This window comes from Miniopterus schreibersii, assembly GCF_964146895.1.
Source record: "Miniopterus schreibersii genome assembly, chromosome: 13".
NCBI lineage: Eukaryota > Metazoa > Chordata > Mammalia > Chiroptera > Miniopteridae > Miniopterus > Miniopterus schreibersii.
Genome location: NC_138113.1, coordinates 15,209,595 through 15,226,636, shown reverse-complemented (window position 1 = coordinate 15,226,636; position 17,042 = coordinate 15,209,595). Strand labels below are relative to the sequence as shown.

At 44.6% G+C, this 17,042-nt stretch overlaps 1 protein-coding gene across 2 annotated transcripts in view; it reads right to left on the bottom strand.

Annotated features, from left to right (window-relative positions):
* The window catches only part of RASGRP3 (RAS guanyl releasing protein 3), an 89,048-nt gene extending 81,632 nt beyond the window's left edge, over positions 1-7,416 (bottom strand). For both annotated transcript variants that reach the window (XM_081156126.1, XM_081156128.1), the window contains exon 1: positions 7,175-7,416. The gene's annotated coding sequence lies outside the window, so the exon portion shown is untranslated. The remainder of the gene's footprint in view (positions 1-7,174) is intronic.
* Positions 7,417-17,042: the final 9,626 nt, after the last annotated feature.

Sequence of the window (17,042 nt, the reverse complement as noted above, 5' to 3'; positions counted from 1 at the left end):
CACTGATCAGAGATTCCAATTGTCAACATCTCGGTATAGGAACGTTTAGTTCTTAACTTTTTTTTACAGGTACATATATAATTTTAAGACAGTGAGGTCAAACCATATATATAATTTTTTGCCTATATTATGAAATATTATTTAACAATTTTCCTATTTGCATATTTGTCCAAAATCTGTCAGTTGCAAATAGATAAACATTCTCTTACATACGTTTTTGTCTCAATCAATTCATACTTCCTTAGGCTACATTCCTAAATGATATTTACTTTTTACTAAAACAGACATTGTGCATTTTTAAGCATTTAGAATAAAAGGCCTAAGACATTTTCTTAACAATAAAGATATGTGTGCATTAAAAGTTTAATAACCAAACTTGATATATGTGCCTTCCTAACAAGATAAATGAAATACTTTTCCTAGAAAAATGTTCCATGTGCACTTGAAAAGAATGTATATTCTGCTGCTTTGGGATCAAATGCTCTAAAAATATCAATTAAATCCATCTAGTCTAGTGTGTCATTCAAGGCTGCTGTTTCTTTGTTGACTTTCTGTCTGGAAGATCTATCCATTGATGTCAATGGGGTGTTAAAATTCCTTACTGCGACCACAGTACTATCGATCTCTCCCTTTGTGTCCACCAAGATTTGCTTTATATATGTAGGTGCTCCTATGTTGGGTGCATAAATGTTTCCAAGGGTTATATCCTCTTGTTGGGTTGCTCCCTTTATCATTATGTTATGCCTTTGTCTCTAACTATAGCCTTTGTTTTAAAGTCTATTTTGTCAGATAGAAGTACTGCTATCCCAGCTTTTTAAAATGTCCATTTGCATGAAATATCTTTTTCCATCCCTTTACTTACAGTCTGTGTGTATCTTTCATTCTGAGGTGGGTCTCTTGGAGACAGCATATATATGGGTCTTGTCTTCTTATCCATTCAGCCACCCTGAATGTCTTTTGATTGGAGTATTTAAGCCATTTACATTTAAAGGAATTACAGATAGGCATGTATTTATTGCCATTTTATTCTTTATAACTATGTTTCTCTCTCTCTTTCTTCTTAAAGAAGACCCTTTAACATTTTTTGTAATGCTGGGTTTGGTGGTGATGAACTCCTTTAGCTTTTTCTTTTCTGGAACGTTCTTTATTTCTCCTTCAATTTTAAATGACAGCCTTGCTGGGTAGAGCAGTCTTGGTTATATATCCTTGCTTTTCATCACTTTGAATATTTCTTGCTGTTCCCTTCTGGCCTGAAATGCTTCTGTTAAGAAATCAGCTGACAGTCTTACAGTAGCTCCCTTGTAGGTAACTGTCTTTCTCTTGCTGCTTTTATAATTTTCTTTCACCTTTGCCATTTTAATAATAATGTGTCTGGGTGTGGGCCTCTTTGGGTTCATCTTGTTTGGGACTCTCCGTGCACCCTGGACTTGTGTGTCTTTTTCCTTCACCAGGTTAGAGAAGTTTTCAGCCATTATTTCTTCAAATAGGTTCTCAATCCCTTGCTCTCTTCTCCTTCTGGTATCCCTATGATGTAGATGTTATTACACTTGATGTTGTCCCAGAGGTCCCTTAGACTATCCTCATTTTTAAAAACAATTTTTTTTATTTTTATTTTTTGCTGCTCTGACTGGTTATTTTCTGCTACCTTGTCTTCCAAAGTACCGATTCAATCCTTTGCTTCATGCAACCTACTGTTGACTCCTTCTAGTGTATCCTTCACCTCAGATGTTGCATTCATTTCTGACTGGCTCTTTATGGTTTCTATGTTCTCTTTTATGCTTGCTATCTCTTTAAGTTCTCATTGAGTTCACCCATTCTTCACCTAAGTTCCTTTAGCATCCTAATAACGATTGTTTTTAAGTCTGTATCTAGTAGATTGCTTGCCTCCATTTCATTCAATTCTTCTTCTGGGAATTTCTCCTGTTCTTTCATCTGGGGCATGCTTCTTTGTCTCCCTATTTTGGCTGCCTCTCCGTATTTGTGTCTGTGTATTAGGTAGATCTGCTACGTCTCCCAGTCTTGGGAGGATGGCCTTATATAGTAGGCATCCTGTGGAGTTCAGCAGCACTGTCTCCCTTATCACCTGAGCAAGGTGCTCCAGGAATGTCCTTTCTGTGGGTTATGTGAGCCCTCCTGTTGTAGTTGAGTCTTAATTACTGTTTTCCCCTCTGTAAGTAGGGTCAACCTTTAGGTTGCCTGACTGTGGGGAACAGTTCTGACCAGTGTATGAGCTACTGTGTGGGTGCTGACCAGACAAAGTGGAATTTGCCTTAGCAAGGGCAATCTACCTTTAGATGTGCCGCTTGTAGAACTTATTGGGTCCTCCTGCTCTGGTGCTGTTTGAAGCCTATCAATGGGTGTGTAGGTTCTGGGGCCTCTTGGGAGGGACTCCAGTACAGGTCAATGTCAAACGCTGCCTATGACTGGCCCTGGGCAACCTGTTTGGAGCTACAAGGCAATACGAAGTTTGTGGCTGCCTCTGCTGGGTCTGGGTGTGTGTGGGAAGGGCAAAGCTGCACACCAAGGCCAGCTTCCTCCAGCACTGAGCCCAGGGGAGGTCAGCAAAATGCCCAAGGCACCCCAAGATCTGTCTCTACCTGCCTCTGCCTGCTAATTGCCTGTTAGACTTAGTCACTGAAAGAGCCTCTGGTGGTACTCGAGTTGCATGAGGTAGGTTCTTAGTGAGTCACAAGGTATGGGTAAGTGGTGTTCACCAGATTGATACAGATTCAAACTCAATGCCAGTGCTGGGTCTGAGGCCACTCAGCAAAAGTCCCAGGGGATACTAGGCTAGCTGCCACCCACTGGGTGCCTGCCGACCCTTGTGGTGGGATGGGGTCTCAGGGAGTTGTCAGGGTGAGGCCAGCCTTTTCCCATCTCTGCCCTTCCTACTAGTCTCAATGTGGCTTTTTCTGTATAAGCCTTGGTTATAAGACCTCTTCAGCTAGTCTTCAGTTGGTTCTTCAGGTTGATATTCTATATTTTAGTTGTAATTCCAGTTTGTTCCTGGCAGGAGGTGAGTGTACTTTCCACCTACTCCACCTCCATCTTGGATCTCAACAAGTGAAATACTTTTAATGACTACTAAGTTTAAGATAAACCTAAAGCTGGTCTATGCAAAACGTCCTTCTGGTGAGCCAGCTGTTAAGGGTGTATGTAATTCCACGAAGTCCTTTAACCAGGATCTCCTAGCACAACTAGCCTCCATACTATTCAGGAGCCCACAGATCATTCTGCAGTGATTCTGTGAACTCTTGCTTTCCTAAGGAGCTTGCTCCTGGTGGCTGGCTGTGCTGTCCCTGGCCTGGGCTGAGCACTGTGACCTTGTACTGTCACTAGAGGGCACCCAGGGACAGAGAGAGGCGTTTAACATCCTTCTTGGTCCTGTTTTCTCTTCCCCACAATCTTTATCTCACCAGATAAATGAGAAGAAATCAAAAATGAGGCACTGAAGGGAAAAACAAGCTTGGTAATAAATAAATAATAAAGAAAATCTCTCTTTATAAACTATTCCCTTTTCCCCAGAGAGATTAAGCAAAAGGTGCAGAATTCTGAGAGCTGACACAATTAGGAAGTGAGGACCAGTAATCTTGTTAAAAATTGGGTTACAGCATGAGCAACTGGTGCCCTTAGATCTTTACAAATGGAGAAAGTGAATCCAGAGCAGATACTCGACGTTCTCTGTGGGAATTAGCAGGAACATGCGCTCTGACCTCATACACACCTGGGTTCCATTTTCTTTCTTTCTCTCCCTAGCTACGTAATTATGGACAAGTTACTTAACCTCTTTAAGCCTCTGTTTTCTCATCTATAAAATGTGGCTAGCAATGGGACCTGCTCTTAGGTGGTTGTGAGCATTACATAATACAATGGATACAAAAGGCTTGGCATACAGTAAATGCTCAGTCAGTGTTGGCCACTGTTATTATTTCTGGTTCTCACCTTCCTCCTAAGCGGTTTCCTGTTTCCAGCTGTCCACTTGTTATTTCTACCTAATTATCCCATCACTGCCTCAAACTTAACATGTCTGAGAACAACTCCTCATCTCCCTTACTAACTCCCTGACCTGCTGCTGTTTTCGATTGGCTATTTCTTCAAATGGACATAAAACATATCATCCTCTCTAACACTTCCTCTCCTTCCATAACTATATTCAATTAGTTTACAAAACAAGTTGATTTGCTCTCTAATGTGTCTCCATCTGGTTTCTTTTTCGCTGTTGTCACCAGTAGCCAGGCCTTAGAGAACTGCTCTTTGCCCCCAGGTCCTGCCTCAAATGGGTAGATCTTAATGATGTCATTTCCATTTCCACAGTGGCTCCCCAGTGTTTTTCAATTAGATTCTAAACTGCTTAGTCTGGCATTCCAGTCCCATCACAGTCTGACCCCAGCTGCCTCCAGATGCATCTCTCTTGCTCCATACACTCATTGCCTCTTCTCCTGTCGAGCTGGATGACGCACAGTTCCCTGGAATAGTTGTCAGATTCAGGAAATTAAAACAGGACACCCAGTTAAATGTGAATCAGATAAACAACAAACAATATTTTGTATAAGTATGTCCCATGCAATGGGCATCATACACACCTGTGCAATAGGACAGACTTTTACTAAAAAAAAAAAAAGTATTTGTTGTTTATCTGAAACTCACATCTAAATGGGAATTCTGTATTTCATCTGTCAACCCAAGTACATTCCTGTCTCTGCCCATGCACACAGCTCCATTCTGTCTTGGATGCTCTTATCTCTTGCTATGCCCAGCAGATCTGCTTCTGCCCTTCAAGGCCCAGCTCAGCCTTGAACCTCCGTGAAGCCTGCCTGCACCGGGCCTTTCTTATCTGGTACTCCTCCTCGACTCCATTCATCTGCCTCTATATGTAGGATGCCTTGTGTCCTCTATAATTCTCTTTCTCTAAGTAAACGTTAAGTTGATCAAAGGTAGAGATTGTATAAGTAGGAGAATTTAATAAACATAGTTTGGTGGTATGGTGCTGCTTCTGACCTACAATATAGCATGTGAGGGGACGAGAGCACAGGAGAAAAAGTTCCAGAAGGCACTAATCTGGATTTAAGGTGCTTATTGGCACGAAAGTCAACATGCGACTCTCTCCCCACACAGGCCGGGTAGGTATGGCTGCCTGACATAGGCATCTTCTCCCTAGCCCCCCCCCCAACACATCCAACACATTGTGGACTTGCTGCTGACATGTAATTTCTCACCACTTCACACTAACTGCTCAGCAATCTGATTTCATTTGTATTTATATGTGAGGGCCAGGGGTGGCTATACTATGTAAGCTGGAAGCGCATAGTGATTATAGCAGTTATGCTGGAAACCGGGAAATACGTTTCTCTTTAACTGAGAGAGAAGCTAAAAAAAATGGGCAGTTTTCCCCCAAAATACCAAACTCTGAATCACGTAAAATATTCTCAGGAGTTTGAAAATACATCAAGAAACCTGTGAAACTATTAAGTAATTCCCAAGAAATCTATTTCAAATAACTGACATTTCATGAATATATTTATAAGCATCTATGGGCATCCAGAAACCAATAACCAACAATAAAACTTAAAAATATATGTTCTTAGAATAAAATATATAACGTAATTTTGTCTGTTTTTACGTCTTCGACAGTGTTTAAAGCATTTTTATTCTCATAATGTGGACAAATGTGTCAAGTGAGAAAGTTGTTTCGAAATGGTGAGGGCAGGAGTTCGGCGCCAACAGGATCACGGCAGACAAGGTCTCTATCGCTAGATTAATTAGGTCGCCTTATATTCATTTGGCAGGAATAATACAATAAATTCAGAATTGACTTTGCAGCACTAGAATGTCCTGGAAATAAGTGCTAAGACTCTGTTCTATCTGTTTCTTCAGATCCATCATATTTGTCCAGATTAATTGTATTCCCCTCTATGTTTAACAATCTAAGTTCAACTAAAAAATATTGCTCTTTCAATTCAAGAATATAATACTTTGCTGCAGTTTCCATGGAATGAACTATATAACCTTCTAATCAGAAAAAAATAACCCTTAAATTCTCCCAGGAAAGGGAAGAGCCAATGAAATCCACAGTAAGACCAAGGGTTGGCCTCCTGCGCCAGTGGCAACCTGGCTGGCTCAGCTCTTCTGGCTTCCAGCTTTGGCCACCTTCTTACGATAGATTCTAAACATATCAATCTCAAACTGGGAAAAGCCAAAGTAACAGCAGAGTATTTCCTTCTGCTCTTCCTTTCCAATAAAGCACCAGAACTCTGTTCCTTTGTTTGATGTTGCGGTAACATTCATCAAGGCGCAGGTGCAGAGACCAGCAGCAGTGGACGCAAATGCAGTGCATCATTGAAACGATCATACTTGTTTGATGTCAAGGAATGTTGAAAGAATTTGGAATGTCCCTAGGAACTTTTCAAGTTTTTATGGGCAAAGCCAACCGTTCTTGGACTTCTTCCATTCCCTTTTGACCTTTCCACTTCCAAAGCCCAGTAGCATTTCTCACATCCCACAGAAAACATATGCTGAATCAATGTTTTACAATAATAATTTAAATGTAAATAATTATTGTGAACAGTTTCTATCACTGGAGCTGTTCAGGGCTGTGTTTTGTGCTTCTAGGAGGTTCTCCTTTGTCTGAAAATGATGTCTAGGAGAAGAAGCTTTGTATTTTAAAAAAACACAAAAAAACTTTATCTTCACTTAATTTTATGCAAAATTTAAATTTTAGTTAAAATAACTTTTCTAACATTGACCATTTGTGCTCAATGACCCAGTAAATACATTCTAAATATATTGACCAAAGAAACGACACATGGATTATTAATCAGTACTTCGAAAAAGATAGGAAAACAGACAAATATCCAGAAATTATTTTTCAAAGATGATCTTCAGTGAAATTACTTATATTATTCAATACCCTTGTGATCATGAAACGAGGGAAAACTTAGTAAACATAAAATTACCTTAAGGAAACAACTACTTTAAAAAAATATTTATTATTGTTAACAACGGAAGATTTCATTACTGAGGCTGATTTCTACACTGCTTCCGAGATGTAAGCAAAGCTCAACGAAAAGTTGCTTGAGGACCTGCCCTCAGATCACATACACCGTCTGCAGCTAATATCCCAGCTCATGATATGCACGTAGACACACCGATGGACAGTCTTAAAAATGACACTTACCTTACCTCCCAGACGTGGAATCATTGCAAATTCCTCTCTCTATTGAATCGTCTCTTTCTTTCCACTTTGCCAACCGCTAACGAGTTTCTCTGCCACATGCCTAAACACCTGGAGATCCCTGCTCTCTCTTCTAAAATGCTGCCATGATCTCCGTCGCCCAAATCCAGTTCAAAAACAGGGAGAGAGAAAAAAACTTGCAAGCTGTTTACGCCTAACGACAGGAGCCGCTGAGCTTTGAGCTCAATGAATTAAAGGTTGCTTGGCTAAATGGCAGGCACACTTCCTCCTATTCTTTCTGAACTTCGTTTTCCTGCTTCCAGTGGAGCTTTTTCCTTTCCTGGGCTATAAATAGGCTGGTCGTAAGAGTACTGAGGAAAGAAGAAGGCAGGAAATGCATTTGATTTCAAAAAGCAGTCTTAGGTGTATGTGTGTGTGTGTGTTTCTTGCAAGTGGATACCAATAAACAAACTAAGGAAAATTCAGCTTTGCTATGTGCGCCATACTCAAAATTTTCTTAACTTTAAGCTTAGAGTCTTGGTTTCTCTATAAATTGTCATTTCCCATAAGCAGAGATTAGGTTTGGAGATGTATCATTTTCTATGTAAAATACCATAAACAAACCTACATCTAAACCTTTATTTCCCAAAGGAATGCCCTATCAATTGAATTTCCTGGGGGAAATTAGGGAGGGGCGGACAATGGGCGATACCATATTTGTTTCTTTTCAGCAAGAGGAGGTGCAGCACTCTTTGAAGCAAAGTCCAACAAAAGGAAGAATTAATCAGGTGAACAAGAAAAGCAGGCACTTTTGTTTAAAAGAAATTACGAACTTGAGTTTATAAACTAGTCGTTCACTGGCACGAAACTAATAGATTGTCCACAGTCTTGCTACTCTAAGTTGTTTAACTTCTCATAATCACAACACAAATGAAAATAAAAATTAGATATTCCTCACATGTCAGATCAGCAGATCCACATTTTGGATGTGGCCTGAGGCCGCTGAGGTGTGGAGAAATAAGCACCCATACACTGGGAGATGGAAGTGGAAACTGGAATAAGCTATTTGGAGGGCAATTCTCAACTTCTTTCAAAACCCTAGTGTACACACTCTTCTAACAAGAGGCTCTAACGTGGCCGATTCCGCGAAGTGGGAGTGTAGATCTGCAATGGGGGACAGTTTCGTTGGTGATGTATGTACTTTGTGCTCTTTTAATTTTTACACTGTGTGTGCTTTAAAACAGTAATTTTTAAGACAGAATTTTAAAAAGTGTTATTACTTTGTCTGATTCTATAGGTAGCTATTATATAGCTACTGATCATCACACACTTAATGCTCGTCAACAAGCTGCTCTTGATATTGGGGTAATATTTAGAGAAGCAATTCAGGGGTCGCTAGAGAATTTCCCCGAAGGAGGGGCTACTCTAAGCGCTGCTCACTGGCCAGTAGCATCGGCAACACTTCGGTCAGAATCTCGGGCGAGGGGCCCAGCAATCTGTATTTTGACTCCAGCTGACTCTGCTGCTCACTAAATGGTGAGAAGCACTGGTCTACAGAACTGCTTGTTTGTTGGTGTATAGTCCACCTCCTAAAAAGGGTTTGAGACAACTGATTTTTACAACGTAAGAGTAAGGCAGTTCTGAATGCCTTTCATACTGGCGACGCCTACTTAGGAGGCGAGGAGAGCTCCTGCGCGTAAGGCTGCGAGACACTCGTTTGCCAGGGGCCCTGGCGAGCAGGGACCCTTGGAGGGAGGCAAGAGCGCTGGAAAGGCAGGCTGAGGGCATCGGAGGCGGCGACCGAAGAGCTCCCGCTCTGGGCAGGCCGTGATATAAACGGATACGTTCAAAGCCCACTTTACTGATATGTATATTTGAAAATTACAAGTTGCCCGAAATAAGACTCAACGAAAGAAAAGGTGAAGAAATTAAAAGCCTCCAGATGGAAGCGAAACACCCCAGTCCCTGCTCTTGCGCAGGGATTGGAAGCTTGTTTCCTGACCTGGCCATTTCTGCCCCATCTGTGGCCATCGCTCAAAAACCTGCGTTAGAAACGACTGACCAGTGAGCTCGGCCAGAGCCGGCGAGGAAAAGCTAGAATATCTACACCCCAGGCGCAGAAGGGGAGGGAAAGATCTCTTAAAGAGAGGAGGGGGTGGGGGAGAGGAGGGAGGGGGGAGAGGAGTGAACGGCCTCCTGGTCATGGCAGAAGGAAAAGGGAAGCCCGTGGCGGCCAGGATGTCACAGCTGCAGGGGCCTGATGTGGCTACAAGGTACATGAGTTGACATTGGTCGGCAGCGGGGCAGGTGATATGTTTCTGGGAGCAAACCATGCTCTGGAGTGAGAATGAACTCGTCTAAGAAACTCCAAGGACATTCACCAGGCTCTCCCGTTCCCTGGAAACGTTCCCTCTCTTTCTGTGGGGACATGTTTTACTCCCCAGAAAGAGCAACTTCGCAAGCTCCCTGCGCAGCCCATTTGTAGAAATGAAGCACTGAAGCATCTCTGGGGACAGCGAGGCTCTGCACTTTCAATCTAAAATTCATGACAGCTGCTCTCAAAAGGCATCGAGGGCAAAGGGCAAAGGCCTTGTGAGGAAGAGTGACGTGACTTTCTTTAACTATTTTGGTTCTGTAACTGGAGGAAAATAGATTTTTTAAGTGGCGGTCAACTACAAAGAATTTCAATGTACATATACAAGGTACAGGAGACCCAGGCAGAAGTCCTCAAAAAAATATAAAATGTCTGTATGTTAATGCTCAAATGCGCTCAATGCACTGTATGCATCCGAACCTGTACGCCTTGTAGGTATTTTTAATGACAGCCCATCTTTGTTCGCAAACTGCAGGTCTAGGTGATAAACCAAACTGTGGGACCTGTGTCCCTTTGACTTGAACTGTGTCATAGAAATGAAAATAAACCAGACTGCTGGACTGACTTGTCAGGAGGAGGCAGGTTAGGGATGGGGTTCTAAATTTTAGCAGGAGCACTGAAAACATGATTGAAAGTTAGGAAGGAGTTCTACGCTTTAGAAATAAAATATAAAAGTTAACTCTTTGAAGGAACTAGAAGACAGTGATATAGAAATGAAACTTTTCCATTTACTTCATTAAAATGGAATTATGTTCACCAGTAGTTCATTTTTATTTAGCCTAATTCTTAGTAAACAACAACATTAGAGCTGCTTTGCAGAATTGTAATGATCCTGGCACAAATAAAACAATTTGCAGTATCTCCCAGGAGAAGCCCAGCCTTGGTAAAGTTTAGTGAGGAATCTAAGCCAGACTGCAGTCATTGGCTTTGGCTTTGGCCTCTATTGGTATTTTGTCACTTTGCCATGCACCTCAAATAAAGCAGCACTAGTCCATGTAATGAAGAAAAAAAAAAAGGGTGGGATCTTGAGACTCTCCCATAATATAATCCCTAGAGCTTTTTCAGTTTTGTCAAGGCTAAAATCTGATGTCATAGTAACTAAAGGAAATTCTAACTGGTGTTGTGGTAAAAGTTTTGCCTCCTGATTTGGAAGCATGGAGACCCTCATTTTGCTGTTTCTGCCAGAGGTATGTTCCTTTGGGAAACGCCTTTGGACTCCACCATAAGGTGGGTTGTGAAGCTAATCACTGCTGGAGGCAAGAAGAGGCAAACCCATTCCTGGGAGGAAAATCTGCAGAAAACAGGTCATTGCAGGGACAGTGCCTCGCTCACTTCTGAAGGCAGACAGAGACTACCAGGGGCTCCAAGAGAGCTGGTGCCAACATTACCTTATTTTTGTACAACATTTAGACAGAGGGAGGGAAGGAAGTAGGGGAAAGAGCATGGCGGTGAAATTGATTTACCCATCAAAGAGTAAAATTTATTGCTCTGGCAGACACTCTGTCTAATAAAGGCCGAGTGGGAGGTCGGTTGCTGATTTAACAGTCTGTACAGGTCCCTTGCTTAAACAAGAGATTAGTTTAAATTCACATAATCCCCTGAACCATACAATTATGCAATTAATGAAAAAATTTAAACCGAGTTTACATTGATATTGTCAAGGTGAACACAATCACAAGCTTTTGAATTCTAACATAAATTATATGGTGCAAATTCACCTCAATTAGATACAGTGAGTTAAAACAATTGGGTCTTGCCTGGCGGTGTGGTTCAGTGGTTGAGTGTTGACCTATGAACCAGGAGGTCATGGTTTGATTCCCCGTCATGGCCAGGTTTCAGGCTCCATCCCCAGTAGGGAGTGTGCAGGAGGCAGCTGATTAATGACTCTCTCATCATTGATGTTTTTCTCTCTCTCCCTCTCCCTTCCTCTCTCTGAAATCAATAAAAAAAACAAAAACACAAAAACCAATTGAGTCTTCTGGTCATATTCAATATACCCGCTTTCTCTCCCTTGCTGGCTTTGCTGCCATGTTGTGAGCTACCTGTGGAGAGTGCCGCATGGGGAACTGAGGGGTAGCCTCCTTCCGACGGCCAGCAAGAAACTGAGGCCCTCGATCCAACAGCATGCGGGGATCTGGATGCCGCCAACAACCACATGAGCTTGGAAGCAGCTCCTTCCCCAGTTGAGCCTCAGATGAAACAAAAGCCCCAGCCGATACCTTGAATCTTCCCAGCCCAGATGTTAGAAGCTTTCAAGATGATCCCAGCCTCAGCCAACACCTGACAGCAGTCTCATGAGAGACCCCAACCCAGAAAGCAGCTTCCTACTTCCAGACCCACTGAAACCACGAGAAACAACAAATGCTTATTGTTATTTTAAGCTGCTAAATTTCAGGGTGAAATTTATCTGTGAAGCACCATAAATCGAAGCACAATAAAACAAGGTTTGCCTAAGTGACTCGTCTAGCGTGATGGTGTCTGGAACGGGAAAGTGATAATAAGAATTTGCTCCCGCCAGGCCGGGATGTGGCTCAGCGGTTGAGCATCGACCCAGGATCCAGGAGATGGAGGTTCAATTCCTGGTCAGGGCACATGCCGGGGTTGCGGCTTGATCCCCAGTTAGGGGTACGCAGAAGGCAGTCGATCAATGAGACTCTTTCATCACTAATGTTTCTATCTCCCTCTCTAAAATTAATAAAGATATATATTTTTAAAATTTTGCTTCCAGTTGCCAGAGCAAGGGCAGAGCCTCTGAGCACTAAAGTCCGAAATGGTAACGTCATTCTCCACTGGTGGTAGCGGTGGGCAGTAATTAGTTAGGGGAGGAGTGGGAGCCGGCAAGGTGGGCAGGGTTAGCGCTGGGCTCCAGATGAAGGGTGAGGCTGTGCAGTTTTAGGTCAATATCGTTCGAGCCCAAACACGCCTCTACAGCCCACTCTGCGCTGCTGGGGGCGAAACTGCAAATGGCATTTCCCTTTTAGTCCCTGTAGGGGGCACTTGTGGGAGCCTGCGGGGGGGGGGGGGGGAGGGGGGGTGGAGGAAGGAGGGGACTGGTGCTTCCAGTCTCCTTCCCATTCCTGGCGAAGCTTCTTCACCTGCCAGAGGCACTGCCTTCCCGCAGTTAACAGCCGGGGTCCTAACTGCTTACAGCCGGGTTGTAATTTATCCTACTAACCCTCTTATCCGTTTCAGGTGCCACTTGATCAGGGGCTCGAACAACGTCACAAGACCCTAATTTCTCCATCACAGCCATCCACTTGGTACGATTCACCCCAATGTTGGTTCTAGTCTCACACAGGCTTTTCCCTTGTAGCTCAACATCACTACCATATCTCCAAATATTTCAATATCTCCCGTTCTAATGAGAAAAGAATAACATCATCTTTTTCTTTTCCCCCCAGCATTGTTTTCCAGGATTGCCGGCATTCTCACTGCCCCTCGGTGGCCCCGAGAACCAGCCACTGCGGCCCAGGGCGGTTGATTTCCCTCGAGTCCCGGGCTCCGTCCTGGGGCTTGGCTTCCAAGCTCGCCTGAGGGGTGCTGGTGAGGGGTGCTGGTCGAGAGCAAGGGCAGGAAAGGGGGGCTTCCCGGGGAAGTGGGACTGCAGCTAATCGGGACAGGAGCGCGCATGCTGGGGCCAGAAGAAGAGGGATTTATAAAGCAGGTGCAAATGATAGCCCTGCTTAAGCATTACGCTGAAAATACTCTAGCTGTTTTACAGCCACGCATGGGAATCCAGTAACAGGCTCCACTAAAACAAATGTCCTTCATGTTCCTTGTGCGCTCTGTCACTTGAGCATTTCTATTACTTTATATAGTGTAATACTGAATAATTACAATAGTTAACATTTATTGAGCGCCTATTTGCCAAGCGCACCAAAAGCTCCCATTTAATTCTGTCAACACTGCCGAGAAAGCATTAGTGTTCATATTTTATTTATTTATTTTTTAATATATCTTTATAGATTTCAGAGAGAGGAAAGGAGAGGGAGAGAGAGAGAAGTATCAGTGATGAGAGAGTCATTGATCAGCTGTCCCCTGCACGCCCCCGACTGGGGATGGAGCCACAACCTGGGCATGTGCCCTGACCAGGAATCGAACCCCGATTGCCTGGATCCTAGGTCAACGCTCAACCGCTGAGCCATGCCCGACCGGGCGGTGTTCATATTTTAAAAATAAATTTTTTTCTCAGAGAGGTCAAACCCTTTTTCCATGAATACTCAGAAACCTGCTGAAACGTGTAGACTATATTAGCCAGATAGCATCAGAAACACAGTAGCCTTTAACCCTCAGTGGCTTAACACAGCGCAGGTTCATTTCACCCTCATGGTTCACGTCCAAGTGGGCTTATGAGGGGCCCTGTTCCATGCGCTTTCTCACAGACCGAGGCTGACTGAGACTCTACCCTCCTGCGGCATCTGGACCAAGTGGCCTTCTCCATCACCGTGGCAGGTGAACAGAGGTCTGGAGACTCACACACTGGACTCAGGAATTAAATCTTTCAGTCTGCAAGTGGCCTGCATTACTTCCACTCACAGCCAATGGTCGGACTAGTTACATGGCCTTAACTATGACCTGGGGCCTAGAAAATGTAGGAAAGCACTTGGATATCTAATGAGCAGCACATGTCAATACTACAAAGACGACCCCAGACCTTCCTGACTGTATAATAGGAATTCTTTCCATCAGACCCTGATGTCTTTTCGGTCTAGCTAACCTTTTTGTCTAGACAGCTACCTTTTATTTCATTGTTTTAAAATACCAGTTGTGAAAGATTTCCCTTATAGCAAATGTAGAAAACAATGCAATGGTAATAGTAGTTTAGTTATCAAGAGCACAGGCCTTAGAACCAGACTTCCTGAGTTCGTATCCTGGCTCCTTTTACTTTCTGTGTGCTGTTGGGTGAGTTATCCAACCTCTCTGTGTCTCAGTGTTGTCCATATGTTAAAGGAAATAATAATGATATTAATAATAGGATCCACATAACAGAGTTATCAAGATTAAATGAGTTCACTGAAATAACGCATGAGGACAATGCTTAATATGGTGAGCACTCAATAAATCTTATAATTATTATTACCAAAGCATTTAGCTTTTCACTGAGGAAAACTGTTTCTCAGCTGCAAAATGTAACTTCAGCCAGAAATTTTGGAAACATGTGCATTGGGTCACAAGGCAGCCACTTGAGAGGGAACGACATTATAAACCTCAAACAACCATTAGAAAAACAACTCAAAGCTCGTGCTCAGATGAAAGTGGCAGGGCAATGTGGCCTTTACCGGCGAAAGCGAGCGTGTGCGCACGTATTTGTGTCCAAAGTCCAAACGTAAAGCAGCAAGATGTTTGACAAGCCACACGTGAAATTCAATGTTGAGAGTCCCGCTTCATGTAACCTGTACATACTGGAACATATTCATGTATACTCATGAACCAAGAAGTAAAATCTAGAAAGGTCTCCACAAGCAGCTATGGGGCTGGACCATACCATGACTGGCCATATTCGTGCAGGTAATACCAATAAAGAGGGAAAATACAATATGGTCTAGAATGGAAAGAGTCTAATTGATTTTTAACCCAGTATTTATTTACTTATGTTATCTTTCCTGTATCAGTGCATAGCAAAAGTTTGTAAGGACACGCACCATCTGCACGGTGTCACCCTTACCCACCCTACGGTGGGTGACCAGTGGTCCGCCACCCACCACCCGCTCACAGCAGAGTGACCCCTTCAGTAAGCGTGGGGACTGCCAACCACTTCTGAGAGCTGGCGCCCCCGTCCCCGGCCTGCAGGGCCCCTTCCCCGGGGCCTACCCAGGTGGCCGGCTCTAGGGACGGCCCCGCTTGACGTTACCTGTCTGGCCATTTGTCCTTTCTGGAGGCGGCTCAGGGCTGGGGAGGCCCTGGCTCCTTCTCGGCGTCCACCGGCTGCGTCCTGCATCCCCACAGCCCGACCGCCTGCGCCGGCACCTTCCTGTCGTCAGATGGAGCAGGCGACTGTCGCGGACTCCAGCCCACGCGCCCCTCGCAGCCACCTTTCATTCCGGCTCCCTGCGGGCCCGCGGCCGCACCCGGCGCCCCTCCCCTTCCGGGGAGACAGGGCGATGGCTGGCGGGAGCCACGTCCCTCCGAGGCTGGGCAAGTGCGCGCACCTGAGTGTGCCGCGTGGGAAGGGCCTCTCCACCTCCAGAGGCAGCAGCCGCTCTGCTCGGGACCTCCTGGCCCCGTGCCTGGGCCCCAGGACTAGAGGGGGGCTGGGGCTGGTGGAAAGGGGAGCTCACCTGGCTGCTTTGGGCCCGTGGCTGCCCAAGGCTCCCTAAACTGTAACAACCTGGGGCCTGGGCACCGCCTTCCCAGCCAAAGGACCAGAGCTGGGCCTGGTCCTCAGTCACCTCCCTGGTGGCGTGTGTGTGGAAGACACTCATGCATGCACATGCACAAACACACATGTGCACACGCTCACATGCACGCACTCAACACACCTGCCTGGAGGTGGTCCCCCCAGCTGCCTGGCACTGTCCCTGGTGCACCTGGGGAAGCCCACCTCCCCACCCCCATGTCCTGGAACTTCCCGGTGGGCCGAAAGAGTCTCACAGTCACAGTGCCTTTCCTACTCTGGACCTTGTTTTTCCAGGTGGAAAGTGGGTAGGAAGCACTAGCTTCCTTCAATGCAGCTGCCCAAACCAGAAACCTGGCGTCATGCTAGAATCTTCCCTTCTTCCTTCTTACTGGCTTCACACCGTCTGAGTAATCTCTGCGGCATCTCAGTGGATAAGATAAAGTGTTGCTGTGTAGTTGGGGGGAAAAAAGAAAATCAGTAAAAGGTAAATCTGGAAGAGACATTTTTTTTTTTTAATTCAAATGTCTCTCTTAGAACGGGATCAAAAGCAATTGAGAAATCCGGGTGCTGGCGACTAGGAACACAGGGAGGGAATTCTGAACACCAGCTCTGATCTGAGGGAGGCGTCTGAGAACAAAGACCCCAAGAGCTGTTGACTCACGCGGCTTGATTGTGAAATACAGAAGTCCCTGGCAGGAAACCCCGTGGAGGCTACAGACGAAACCGACCTGCCACTGTCGGTCCCACGGGGGGCGAGCAACAACTGGAACAAAAGGAAGTTGCTGTATTGTATTGTTTTGTTTTCACCTTAAAGAGAAATCTTTCTCTTTTTTCTTTTTTAAAAATATATCTTTATTGATTTCCGAGAGAGGAAGGGAGAGGGAGAGAGATAGAAACATCAATGATGAGAGTCATTGATCGGCTGCCTCCTGCAGGCCCCCCGACTGGGGATCGAGCCCGCAACCCGGGCATGTGCCCTGACCGGGAATTGAACCCCGATCGCCTGGATTCTAGGTCGATGCTCAACCGCTGAGCCACACCAGCCAAGCAAGAGAAATCCTTCTTAATATTTATGCTAACGTCTTGAATAAAGATGTAGAGGGATGCAAACTTAAATGAGGTAGCAACCACATTGGATGCTAGAATCAGACTCTCAAAAG